This window comes from Elephas maximus, chromosome 1, assembly GCF_024166365.1.
Source record: "Elephas maximus indicus isolate mEleMax1 chromosome 1, mEleMax1 primary haplotype, whole genome shotgun sequence".
Classification (NCBI taxonomy): domain Eukaryota; kingdom Metazoa; phylum Chordata; class Mammalia; order Proboscidea; family Elephantidae; genus Elephas; species Elephas maximus.
The window spans coordinates 122,592,505-122,606,174 of record NC_064819.1 but is presented as its reverse complement, the minus strand read 5'-3'; the positions used below and the strand labels follow the sequence as shown (position 1 = coordinate 122,606,174).

At 39.5% G+C, this 13,670-nt stretch overlaps 1 protein-coding gene across 7 annotated transcripts in view; it reads left to right on the top strand.

The window, feature by feature from the left end:
* Positions 1–13,670, top strand: part of DST (dystonin) — a 490,994-nt gene that overhangs the window by 102,522 nt on the left and 374,802 nt on the right. The window lies entirely within an intron of this gene.

Sequence of the window (13,670 nt, the reverse complement as noted above, 5' to 3'; positions counted from 1 at the left end):
ATACTAATATAGAAAACATCCAAAAAACACTGGAAATATTTATGTAACATGAAAAGTTTTATGTATTAAGTAAGTTTTGTTTCTTGTTGCTTGCTCAGGACACGGTGCTTGATATTATTGTCTATATGCTAGTAAATGAGGTATTAGACACATTAAGAGGATGCAAAATTCTATATTTACTTGTCATGCAAAGTATGTTTCTGTTTTGCAACAATGAGTGTGTTTCTAAATTCATCTTCCAAGAAAGCAACAAAGGGCGTGGATATACCTGATGAAGAGAGAATGAAGGCATTCAAGAAATTAGTTCAGGCTTATCCCAATGACTTAAATACAAACCTTTATGGAGACATGTGACGATTTCATTCTTTTTTTTTTTTTTTAAATTAATTTTTTTTAAGCTTCAAGTGAACATTTACCATTCCAATCAGTCTGTCACATGTAGGTTTACATACATCTTACTCCCATCTCCCACTTGCTCTCCCCCTATTGAGTCAGCCCTTTCAGTCTCTCGTTTCGTGCCAATTTTGCCATCTTCCCTCTCTCTCTATCTTCCCATCCCCCCTCCAGTCAAGAGTTGCCAACACACTCTCCAGTGTCCAGCTGATTTAATTAGCTCACTCTTCATCAGCATCTCTCTCCCCCCCACTGACCAGTCCTTTTCATGCCTGATGAGTTGTCTTCGGGGATGGTTCCTGTCCTGTGCCATCAGAAGTTCTGGGGAGCATTGTCTCTGGGATTCCTCTAGTCGCAGTCATACCATTAGGTATGGTCTTTTTATGAGAATTTGGGGTCTGTATCCCATTGGTCTCCTGCTCCCTCAGGAGTTGTCTGTTGTGCTCCCTGACAGGGCAGACATCGATTGTGGCCGGGTAGCAACTAGTTCTTCTGGTCTCAGGATAATGTAGGTCTCTGGTTCATGTGGCCCTTTCTGTCTCTGGAGGTCTTAGTTGTTGTGTGACCTTGGTGTTCTTCCTTTGCCTTTGCTCCAGTTGGGTTGAGACCAATTGATGCATCTTAGATGGCCGCTTGTTGGCATTTAGGACCCGAGGTGCCACAATTCAAAGTGGGATGCAGAATGTTTTCATAATAGAATTATTTTGCCCGTTGACTTAGAAGTCCCCTCAAACCAAGTTCCCCAGACCCCAGCCCCTGCTCCGCTGACCTTTGAAGCTTTCATTTTATCCCGGAAACCTCTTTGCTTTTAGTCCAGTCCAATTAGGCTGACCTTCCTTGTATTGAGTGTTGTCTTTCCCTTCACCCAAAGCAGTTCTTATCTACAGATTGATCAATAAAAAGCCCTCTCCCTCCCTCCCTCCGTCCCTCCTTTGTAACCACAAAAGTATGTGTTCTTCTCCGTTTTTTCTATTTCTCAAGATCTTATAATAGTGGTCTTATACAATATTTGTCCTTTTGCCTCTGACTCATTTCGCTCAGCATAATGCCTTCCAGATTCCTCCATGTTATGAAATGTTTCAGAGATTCGTCACTGTTCTTTATCGATGCGTAGTATTCCATTGTGTGAATATACAACAATTTATTTAGCCATTCATCCGTTGACGGACATCTTGGTTGCTTCCAGCTTTTTGCTATTGTAAACAGCGCTGCAATAAACATGGGTGTGCATATATCTGTTTGTGTGAAGGCTCTTGTATCTCTAGGGTATATTCCGAGGAGTGGGATTTCTGGGTTGTATGGTAGTTCTATTTCTAACTGTTTAAGATAATGCCAGATGGATTTCCAAAGTGGTTGTACCATTTTATATTCCCACCAGCAGTGTATGAGAGTTCCAATCTCTCCGCAGCCTCTCCAACATTTATTACTTTGTGTTTTTTGGATTAATGCCAGTCTAGTTGGTATGAGATGGAATCTCATCGTAGTTTTAATTTGCATTTCTGTAATGGCTAATGATCGGGAGCATTTTCTCATGTGTCTGTTAGCTGCCCGAATATCTTCTTTAGTGAAGTGTGTGTTCATATCCTTTGCCCACTTCTTGATTGGGTTGTTTGTCTTTTTGTGGTTGAGTTTTGACAGAATCATATAGATTTTAGAGATCAGGCGCTGGTCTGAGATGTCATAGCTGAAAATTCTTTCCCAGTCTGTAGGTGGTCTTTTTACTCTTTTGGTGAAGTCTTTAGATGAGCATAGGTGTTTGATTTTTAGGAGCTCCCAGTTATCTGGTTTCTCTTCATCATTTTTGGTAATGTTTTGTATTCTGTTTATGCCCTGTATTAGGGCTCCTAGGGTTGATCCTATTTTTTCTTCCATGATCTTTATCGTTTTAGTCTTTATGTTTAGGTCTTTGATCCACTTGGAGTTAGTTTTTGTGCATGGTGTGAGGTATGGGTCCTGTTTCATTCTTTTGCAAGTGGATATCCAGTTATGCCAGCACCATTTGTTAAAAAGACTATCATTTCCCCAACTGACTGACACTGGTCCTTTGTCAAATATCAGCTGCTCATACGTGGATGGATTTATATCTGGGTTCTCAATTCTGTTCCATTGGTCTATGTGCCTGTTGTTGTACCAGTACCAGGCTGTTTTGACTACTGTAGCTGTATAATAGGTTCTGAAATCAGGTAGAGTGAGCCCTCCCACTTTCTTCTTACGATTTCATTCTTAAATGAGAATTAAGTTTACAGATTCAGGAAAGACAAATTTTACTCATGTAGGCATGTATGGTTCCATACTAGAAGATAAAATACAATGCATATTTCCCAATGTTGAAATTGCTTTACACGTATTCCTAAGTTTAATGATCACAAACTGCACAACGGAAATCTCATTTTCTTTCCTAAAGAGACTCAAAACCCCTCACTGTACAACAGTGGTTCAAGAAAAACTCAATTCACCATCCTTATTATGTATGAAGTAGATATTACTGGGCAGCTTAATTGTGATGAAATCATTGGAGAATTTGTAAGAGCAAAGAATTGAAAGAAAGGTTTTTAATTATAACATGTTGGAGATGAAAGACCTATCTAAAAAGAAAATATAGTAATTTGTAGTAATATTTGTTTTCTGATCATAAAATCTTCTTTTATGACATATTTCATTTGTTCATTTATAGTGATAGCATTTTTTATGAAACAAGCATCAAAATTGAAGTATGTGCAAAATTGGTGAAAGGCAATTTTTCATCATGGGAGATCAACAGAATTTTATACTGATTGTTGAAACAACCAACTTCAGTGATTCATTTTCTTTGTTGTAGAATATGTAGAATATTCTTTTTGTAGAAAATGCGGTATATCATAAAAATCTTAGTACTCCGCATCCGCTGAAATTTTATATTCTCATCTCATTCTGCCAAAATGGCATACGCCACTTTTGTGTTCAATCACTAATATTATAGTTGCATTTTAAAAAAGTTACATCACACACACACACACACACACACACACACACACATGCATATATATAACTCATATATCCCATTCAAATGTGTGAGTAAGCAGAGGAGGGAACATCATAGATTATCAGTGTTTAGGGCCCTCACATACCTTGATCTGGCCCTGATTACAATAACTGCCAAGTAATTTTGTCTGATTTTTGCCCACTTCCAGTCCGTTCTCTTCATGGCTTCAAACCCTTCAGCAAGAATCCAGCTTCTACAAGAACAAGCCCACACCCTAGCATGGCATATAAAGTCCCCCATTACCTCCATCACCACTTGCTTCCCCAGCCTCATCTGGTGCTACTTTCCACCTTATGTTTTCTGAGCATCTTATGCTTCTGCTGCTTCTTGCTCTGGGATACTAGTGGATAACTCATAGGTCTCAATATCCTTCTTCCCTGATGTTACCATCTTTTTATTAGTTACATTAAGTCGTTTTTGGAATAAGGTAACAACAATCTAGCAAGCAAACAAACACAGTCCTCTTTTCCCTGGCTTCACAAGATTCAAAGAAGCCTTGAAATGAAAAATGGTGATGGGGGAAGGAAGAGGTAGTTCCCGTTGTGATTCTGGTGGTGGTAGTGGTGTGTGTGTGTGTGACAGAAGAAAGACAGATATTCAGGACATTTTTAGCCCACGTTGGCAGAGTTCTCTCTCTGAATCTCCAGTCATATAGAATCAGCTGCTGAAGCCAGTGAATTCAGTCAGTAGAAATTCCTCAGGGCCCACTTCCAAGAACTGGGATTCTAAAGCAGATAAGAAATAGTCACTGCCTACACAGTGGTTTTGAATCTCAGTCTATAAACTGTTGCAAGATATATCACCTTTTTTTTTAAATCTCATCTTAAGTTCTGACTTCCAGTCCCTTATTATGTGGGGCCAGGTGCTCCTCACGCACTCCATCTTGGAGTTGTGTTATAGGGTTCTGGGGTCTTATAAAGTGTGAAGGTGTCAGGGAATGGGACAATCATTTGTGCCTCCAGATTATGCCCTGTTAATGTCCTATAGGGCTCTTCAGACTGTTTCTGGGTCTTTCCTGGGACACAGGGATCTTTTGAAAGGTTAAGCCTATGGTCCATCCCTCTAGGCATACCAACGGTCTTCTTTTGGGAAGTCCTCTGTTCCAGGACCCACAGATGTTCTCCCCAGCCCAGAGGAACCTGTTTTTAGTCTGGGAAATGTCTTTTTTCCAGAGCTCTCTGCCCCTTTCTGTAACCGTAGCCTCCCAAATAGACTTAACGTTTGCGGAAAATAAAAGCCAGGCCGGTTCTACTTCCTGCCCCGCCAAATACCTTCCATAGGTGGTAGGGCAAGAGACAGGTCCAGATTACCCTCTGAAAGAGAAATGTATTACAGAAACAAAATGAAACCTGGGATACCCTCTTGTGTAGGTGTAGGTGCTTTGAATCATACTCGTGCTGGTTGGACCTCAGCCATTCTAAGACTGGGATGTACAGTAGATCTTAGGGAAAACCCAAATATTAGTTAAGGGCATCTTGACTACACATAACATTTATTCTTCCCCAGATGGTATACTGTGATTGGATGGTTGCCACTGTCCAATATGAAGCATCCCAATTGGGCCAAATTTTTCAGTAAGCCAGCTCAGAGGCAGTAGACCAGAGGCAGTTCTATTCCATTTCCTGGACATTTGAAGTGTTAACTGGGGTTCTTGGGGATGGAGCAGAATGAGATCAGCACTTGGACATCAGTAGGAACATGGCACCACCTATTTCCGTTTGGCATCCATTTCTTGGAAATATTTTGGTACCCTTCTTTTAGTTTTGTTTTATCCCCTTCTCTCCTATTCTTATTTTTTAAAATTCTATCTCTTTTCTGTTGTTACCATTGTCTTTATCTTTCCCCTCCCTCACCTTTCCTTTACTCTCTAAACGGAACGGTGTCATCTATCCCTTAATTTATGCAGGGTCAGGGGCCCCTACTCATATGGCTACAAGGGCCAGGTATCATAAATGAGTAAAGTGGGCCAGGTAAGGACTGTGTCAGACTGGAAGGCACATGTCCTTCCTAAAAAGGGGAAATTGCTACTGTCATATCTGAATTTTCTTGTGGAATTTTCCAATTTTTGGATGTTTGCTGTTAATTAGTCTTTAAAAATGGGTGGGTCAACCATAGTGCATCTACAGAATGACTCTTATTGGTTGACAGTTTTGGGAAGGATGGGGGGCAGTGATGGCTCAAGTGATAGAATTCTTGCTGTCTATACTGGAGACCTGGGTTTGATTCCTGGCCAATGCATTTCATGTGAAGTTACCACACATCTGTCATTGGAGGCTTGCGTGTTGCTGTGATGCTGAACAGGTTTCAATTGAGCTTGCAGACTAAGACTAGGAAGAAAGGCCTGGTGATCTACTTCCAAAAGTCAGCCAGTGAAAACCCTATGGATCACCCGTTGTGCATGGGGTTGCCAAGAGTTGGAAGATGACTCAGTGACAGCTAAGGACAACAGCCTGTGAAGGAGTAAGGGAGGTGGGGGCGCCTGCACCTCCATCTTGGCTTCTAGAAGTTCCAGTGCATCTTCTGACTCAGCCTTTCTCTCCTAATTGAGTTTATACTATGAACCATATTTCTATGTATGTATTTATGTCCTTCCACTGGAAGATATATTTTTGAGCCCAATACATAAAGATGATATTTAATTATAAGTTGGCTATTTTGTCATCTTCACTCTCCCAGTTTGATTTTAAGCTCCTCCAAGGCAGATGCCAATGGGTGCTTCAGAAATATTTTTAACTGACTGATATAAGTAAATATCCATTTTAAATATCAGATTAAGTATTCTGTAGTTAAAGGGATGTTTTCATTATTTGAGTTTGTCTTCCTAATGTGTTTCTGTTTTGTGAGGATATTTTCAGACATACGTTTGTTTTTCTTTTAGGCAAATTATTTACCATGTCCTTCCTTTGGAAAAGGCTGTTTGCAGATGCTCAAGTGCAAACTAGTTTTAGATGTCTCTATTTCTACAATTTTAATGATTGGATTAAGGTGTTCTTGCAAAGAAAAGAGATGGGTTTTGTGAAAATTTTGAAAGAATTTTACAATTTTAGTAAAAATTTGGCATTTTGATATTTAACATAATTTTTCTTTTACAAATGTCTCATTGCGGGGAGGATGTATGGAGGTGTGGGAGTACATAGGACCAAAGATTCTTAGAGGTGGAAGAGACCATAAAGTAATCTCATCACTCCACTCAGTGCAGGCCTGGTCCCTTGGAGTAGGAGGCAGCTCACTACCACGAAAAGCAGTCCTTTTCAATTTTAAGTAGTTGTACGTTTTTGGAATTTTGAAATTGTGTACTGACGCTTGTCTCCTGATTATGTCTACTCTTGAAGTCTAGTTCTAAACCCTGGGGCTACCCAAAACAAGTCTAATCCTTTTGGGCTCTCCAAGTACATGATACAATCTTTAAGGGCCATGAATGAGCATGTTATATGTGCCTTCCAGTGCCTAGACACATTTTAGGGTGCTTAGTAACACCTGGAATCCCTGGTAGCATAGTGGTTAAGTGCTAGGGCTGCTAACCAAAAGGTCAGGAGTTCAAATCCACCAGGTGCTCCTTGGAAACCCTATGGGGCAGTTCCACGCTGTCCTGTAGGGTCGCTATGAGTCAGAATCTACTCAACGGCAATGGGTTTTTTTTTTTTTAGTAACACCTGATCAAGAGCACAGGCTTTGGAGTCAAAAGAACTCATTACATCTTCAGAATGGCATAATGACTGTGGAAAAATTACTTAACCTCTCTAAGCATCTGTTTCATCACTGGGCTGCAAAAACCAAATCAAACCAGTTGCCATTGAGTTGATTCCAACTCATAGTGACCCTATTGGACAGAGTAGAACTGCCCCATAGGGTTTCCAAGGAGCGCCTGCTGGATTTGAACTGCTGACCTTTTGGTTAGCAGCCGTAGCTCTTAACCACTATGCCACCATTGGGTTGCAGTGGGTATTACATGAGTGAAAGTACTTGGTAAAGTCCCTGACTTCAGTCACTCAGTAAATGATGTGTCTACTTAGAACATACTGGTTAATTTGAAAGTAAGGAAGTCTTCCAGAATGTCTTAGTACTAAGCCAAGACTTCCCAGAATCTGAAGCCATGCTACTATTGGTAATAAGTCACCTTGTAGAGCCATGCTAGAGGCCACACAGCTAAGGAAAATGATGTGGGACCTTTCCTCCCCATGTCTCACAGTGAGCCCTGCTTCCCAGAAGTACAGTAGCAAGGAACACTCCAATCAGTGCATAATCTTTATACCCTAAAAGGGTTTGTACCCTAAATTCCAGTGTTCTTTTATAGGCTGATGAACTGGCTATCTAGAAAGAAACCTTTGACTTCCTTAAGTCTTTACCTAGAGCCCCCTCCCTTGAGTCAGATCTAAGCAGTAACTTTTTAGCTTCCCCTCCCTGTGACCTTCCCTTCCTCTCCAGCTCTGCCCAGTCTCCCCTGGCTCTCAGAGTTAAGTAAGAGCCAGCAGGAGCCGCATCAAGCCAGAGGCCCTCTTATTTAAAGGTGGTTTCAAGTTGAGAGTTTAGTTAAGAGCTGTTTATTTGATGAGGGAGTACTTGGATTGTTCAACTCATTTTGAAAAGCACATCCTCCCTCAAGTTTACCATAACTTACTTTGTCTTCATGGGGTTAAGCATACTTTCTTACATTTTCCTTAATTGTTTGCTTGTTCATCTGTTTGTGGTGGAGGTTATTTTCCCTGGGATCTCTAAAATCAGATAGTGTGCCTTTTCTTTCTGACTTAATTCCAAATAAAAAAACTAATATATAAGGACAGGCTTACCATGGATTTTTATACAATATATAAGAAGTTAGTATTTGTACTTATCTAATCAAGGGAATTTTCAATTGGATATTTAATTTTTCTAAATTTTGTTGTCTTTTTTTTTATGTAAAATACAAAAAACTGTAATATTGAGCTTGTTTTGTGTTCACTGCACTGCACTGCACTGCACTGCACTGTGTTCACTGGTGGTGTAGTGGTTAAGTGCTGCGGCTGCTAACCAAAGGGCCAGCAGTTCGAATCCACCAGGCGCTCCTTGGAAACTCTATGGGGCAGTTCTACTCTGTCCTGCAGGGTTACTATGAGTTGAAATCGACTCGATGGCACCAGGTTTGGTTTTCGGTTTTGCACTGTATATTAAATGAATAACACAGAGGAATGTCAGTTATATCCTTCCTTCTAAAATTATGCTTAGGACTCAGGCAAGCAGATCATCTTTCACTGGAGAGCTGTTGATTTAGGCCACTGCTTCTGGTGATTCCCTAAATGTTTCTGAAGAAATGCTGTGAGAAATTACATGGATGGATGCTATCACAATGTTCTTGCTACCTAGGGATCTTGTGAGAATACGCCAGGGCTAAGCAGCACTTTTGTTGTTAGGTGCTGTTGAGTCGGTTCTGACTCGTAGAGACCCCACGTACAACAGAACGAAACACTGCCCAGTGCTGTGCTGTCGTCACAATCGTTGCTATGTTTGAGCCCATTGTTGCAGCCACTGTATCAAGCCATCTCCTTGAGGGTCTTCCTCTTTCTTGATGACCCTCTACGTTACCAAGCTTGATGTCCTTCTCCAGGGACTGGTCCCTGCTGACAACCTGTCCAAAGTACGTGAGACAAAGTCTCGACATCCTTGTTTCTAAGGAGCACTCTGGCTGTACTTCTTCCAAGACAGATTTGTTCCGTTCCGGCAAAAAAAACAAAAAACAAAAAACCCGTTGCCATCAAGTGGATTCTGACTCATAGCGACCCTATAGGACAGAGTAGAACCACCCCATAGAGTTTCCAAGGAGTGTCTGGTGGATTTGAACTGCTGACCTTTTGGTTAGCAGCTATAGCACTTAACTATTATGCCACCAGGGTTTCCTCATTCTGGTAGTCCATGGTGTATTCAGTATTCTTCACCAACACCATAATTCAGAGTGATACTTAATGAAACTGAAAAAGGCCTTGCTATGTTTTCACCTTAACTCTTCATTTTGAAAATACTCAAATTTATAGAAAAGTTGAAATAGTAGTACAGTGAATACTTGTTATTAAAGTATTGTCACATTTCACTATTCTCTTTTTTTCAAAACAATTGAAAACAAGTGCAGACATAATGACTTCTTCCTCCTGCATCTTCTAACAACACCTAAGAAAATTAAGAATAATTTCTTAATACCAAAAACCCAAACCAATCCCATTGCTGTCGAGTTGATTCCGACTCATAGTGACTCTGTAGGACATAGTGGAACTGCTCCATGGAATTTCCAAGGAGCTGCTGGTAGATTCAAACTGCTGACGTTTTGGTTAGCACCCATGCTCTTAACCACTGCTCCACCAGGGCTCCAATTTCTTAATATCATCCAATGAACAATCCATGACCCATGCTCAGATTTTTCCAATTGCACCTAAAATATTTTTTTAGTGGGAAAAAAAAATTCGGAATCCAATCAAAGTTTATGAATTTTTGTTAATGTCTTTGGTCTCTTTTAATTTAGAACAGTCCCTACCTTTTGTGTGTGTATGTTTCGGGACGTTAACCTTTTTGAAGAATCCAAGACAGATAGCTTGTAGAAAGCCTCACAATCTGGATTTTGTCATATATTTTTTAAATTTTTTTGTAAATTATTTTGAAGTATAACATACGTACAGAAATGTACATAAATCATAAGTATGTGGGTTTTTGAAAGTTTACTTTCCAGACTCTGGAGTTCTGAAAATCTGACCATTTTACAAACCCTTATCTCTGGTCTTGTTTCTCCATTGCATTCAGAGAATGCCTGGTGCAGAGACAATTTCCTGGCACTTTCCTACAGATCAGGGTGTGAAGGCTGGTCTGCTTCCAATTAAGGTAGTTCCATTGTACTTATCTCAGATCCCCCCACCGGGGTTTCAATTAGAAACGTTATTGTTCACTTCCTCTTCTAAAAATGTTGCATTATGTAGGTATCCTGGCTTTAGGAAATTTTGACTGTTTTTATTCCATGCAGAGGAATTGGCTATTAGCAATTCAGTTAAAAGCTTTTGGTAGTCTAATTCAGTTGTTAAAACTGCTTTAATAACTAGGTTGTATAAGACACTATCTAGGGTTTTTTGGTTGATCACAGCCTAAGGGTTTTTTTGGTTGTAATGATCCAACATCAGTTCAGAAGTGGCTTATGGTCTTTTATAAAGAAGAGGCCAAATGTTAAAAATATATGACCTAGGTCTGCTTTGTCTTCACCACCTTAATTACCGTCTCCCCTCTCTGGCATGGGTACTCCACAGCCCTTTTCCTGTTCCTCCTGTTCTCAACAAGCATGTCAAGTGGGGATGACATATGATGGTGTAAATTGGATTCTTAACCTGGGGTCAGTGGGTCAGTGAACCTTATAAAATTATTTGCAAAATTCGTGTGTATTTGCTTATATGCTTTTTTCTAGAGAGAAGTTTCTATAGGTTTCATCAGCTCCTCAGGGGCGTCCATGAGTCCAAAATGGTTAAAAATACTGGCTTAAATAGTTACTTCTTCATAGGGTCTTTGATATTTTCTCTGACCCTTATTGCATAGTATCTTTTCTTCTTTTCAAATTTTTTTTTTTTTGTGTGTGTATGTTTGTTTTAGATTATAAAATTATAAGGAATAATATTAAATCCATTAATAGTCTTAGTTATCACCCAGAGACCACCGCTATTTATGTTTTATACTGGTAAACATACTAGTAAGTGGTATCTATCTTTATATATAACTCAGTTTTTTTTTTAATTTGCAAAATAGGAATCATTCTACATGACCTCTTTCCATGTTGCTAAATGAGGATCTAGGATGTTTTTGTTTAAATGGGCAGAGCAGCCTAGTGTATGGATATACTCAAATTTATTTAACCAATCCCCTATTGATGGACATAGATATTTGTATTTTAACAGGAATCAAACCTTAGGCAACAAAGTAGAGTAATAGATAAGGAACCTATAGGTTTTGCTGGTCACAGGAATCCTTTTCCTTTGTCCTATCCTTCCAAGCCTCACATCAAAGGTTAGGCTCTAGATTTTGAGTCAGAGAATAGGCTTGCTTTTGCCAAAAGAAAAGAGAGACTGTGCCACATACTCTTCCCCCAGTTCTCGAGATAATAACATGAATTGGCAAGTCAGTTCAAATCAACAAAGAATTATAATAGTCTTATAGGATCGATCCACTTCAAAGCAGCTTCATTTAAATCTATTCTGAATTTTCAGAGTTCAAATGGGCTTAATTTTTTTATGGTTTACCTTATGTTTTAAAAAAGCATCTATGAAAATTTTGTGAAATAAACCTAATATTTTAATTATTGAAACTCTTGAGTTGTATGTCCTGGGAGAGACTTTACCATGTGTAAACATGTCTGATTTCCCTCAGTTTGTATGTGTGTTTATTTTCTTATGATATATTGCTGAAAGAGGTGTTGCTGATTGCCTCTTCTTCCTTTTCTCTCTTATCTGTTTACCAATGACACTACCAGATTAAAGGCTGCACTTGTCAACACCCTTGGGTCTGGGGGTAGTAACTGTTCCCATCTGGCTACGTGTCATTAATGGTGTTTATGTCGTGGCATAAATCACATTTTGTTGTTCAATCAGCTGAGACTCTGGTCATTAAAAAAATTTACTTCAGAAAAATCAATAACCAGTGGTTTTTGGTAAGTAGCAGTTCTTTTTCCAGTTATTCCCTGTCTAGGTCTCTCTATAAAGATAAACAATCAAATTGCTATACTCACTAAAATAGTGCAGGCAACAATAAGAAATAGAATCTCACAGATAAAGGACGACCTTAAGTAAGGACAGGTAGGAAGCCATTTTAAGGAAGATAGAAGGCAACCAAAGAAACCTAATACTCTTTTAAAAGTCTTTAAGAATGTTACTCTTTTCCATGGATCCAGCCAACAACAGAACCTCAAAGAGCTCAAGATAATTTTCAGAGAAGCATGGAAAATAAATTAGGTTGAGAACAGCATATTGTGACTGACTTAATGCCACACACAACTCTCTGTAGACTCTAGCTACAATATGGGAAATCAATTTTATTTATTTGCCTCAAGTTTCTTTAATACATTATTGCCACTAGGAAAACATACAAAATTTAAATAAATTAATTAAAAATTAAAGAGATGAAATATCATGTAAAATAAAATGGAAGACTGCTTTTGAGGGGGAAGAATAGAGTTAAATTTTACACATCTTACTTAGCAGTAAGTATCAAGTGTACATTTAAAATGATGGTGTTGACCCTGTGTAGCAACATGCCTGAACAGACTGAGGTAAGGTCAGTAGTCCTGACTGATTAGAGCTTATTTCATGTGCCTTGGGTGAGTGCTTTGGGATGTTGCTCACACAGCCTGTTTTCGCTACAGTTGTCACTGCTTTTGTGAACAGCCCAGTGTTTTCGCTCAAATTGGAGCATGCCTCACTGATTCCTGCTTCTTAGGGATCCATGGCTGCAAGTTACGTTTCAGGAATTCAGGCTATACCAGATTTGCATCTTCACCGTGAATCTCAGCAGAGCGGAATTCCAAGTGGGAAAGTGAAGATTCCCTTTAAAACTTAATTTTTTATAACCCTGTACCGCAGCACAGATGCAGTCAGCATCCTTGTTTCCTTAGTAAGCCGGTGGCTTTCTAAAATAATGACAAACATAACCCAATGAAGAACGCAAGGCAGGAATACTATCTTGTGCCTTTTCTCTGTATAGAAGCTATAATAACCCTTTTGCAGGAGATGACCCTGCAGATTGGCTTCTGTTGGATGAAGGAAGAAGGAAGGACAAACCTTCCGGCAAAGTGCTTTCTGTGAAAGCATCATGTTTCCCGTTTTGCTGTGTAATGACCAGGAGCTGAGACGGGTTCTGCTTCCTGTCATTGCACCGCATCATTCTCATTTACATTATTGGCAGCTGTTACTTTGTTAGAAGTTTAAATTATCTCAAGAACTGTAAACTGGGTTCAGATGTTTGTTTATTGGCGCTGCCTTCGGCTTTTGAAAACAACCTTTTGTGCTCTCCCAGTCTTAAGAAAAGGCTATTCTCCGAATTAGCCCTTCCTCCCTCCTTGCTCTTTCCTGGGAACCTGCTTCAATTTCATGAAGAAAATTAAATAAAGAGGACAAGGGGATCAAGACTGGTCAGAAAGGAGACTCCAGCGGTGAAGTGACTTCAAGCGGAAGGGAATTGGGGCTCAACATCCTGCATTTGTGCTTTGTTTTTGAAACTTCAAGTTACTTGCATTAATGAATTAACCAGCAGTCTAGTAATGGAA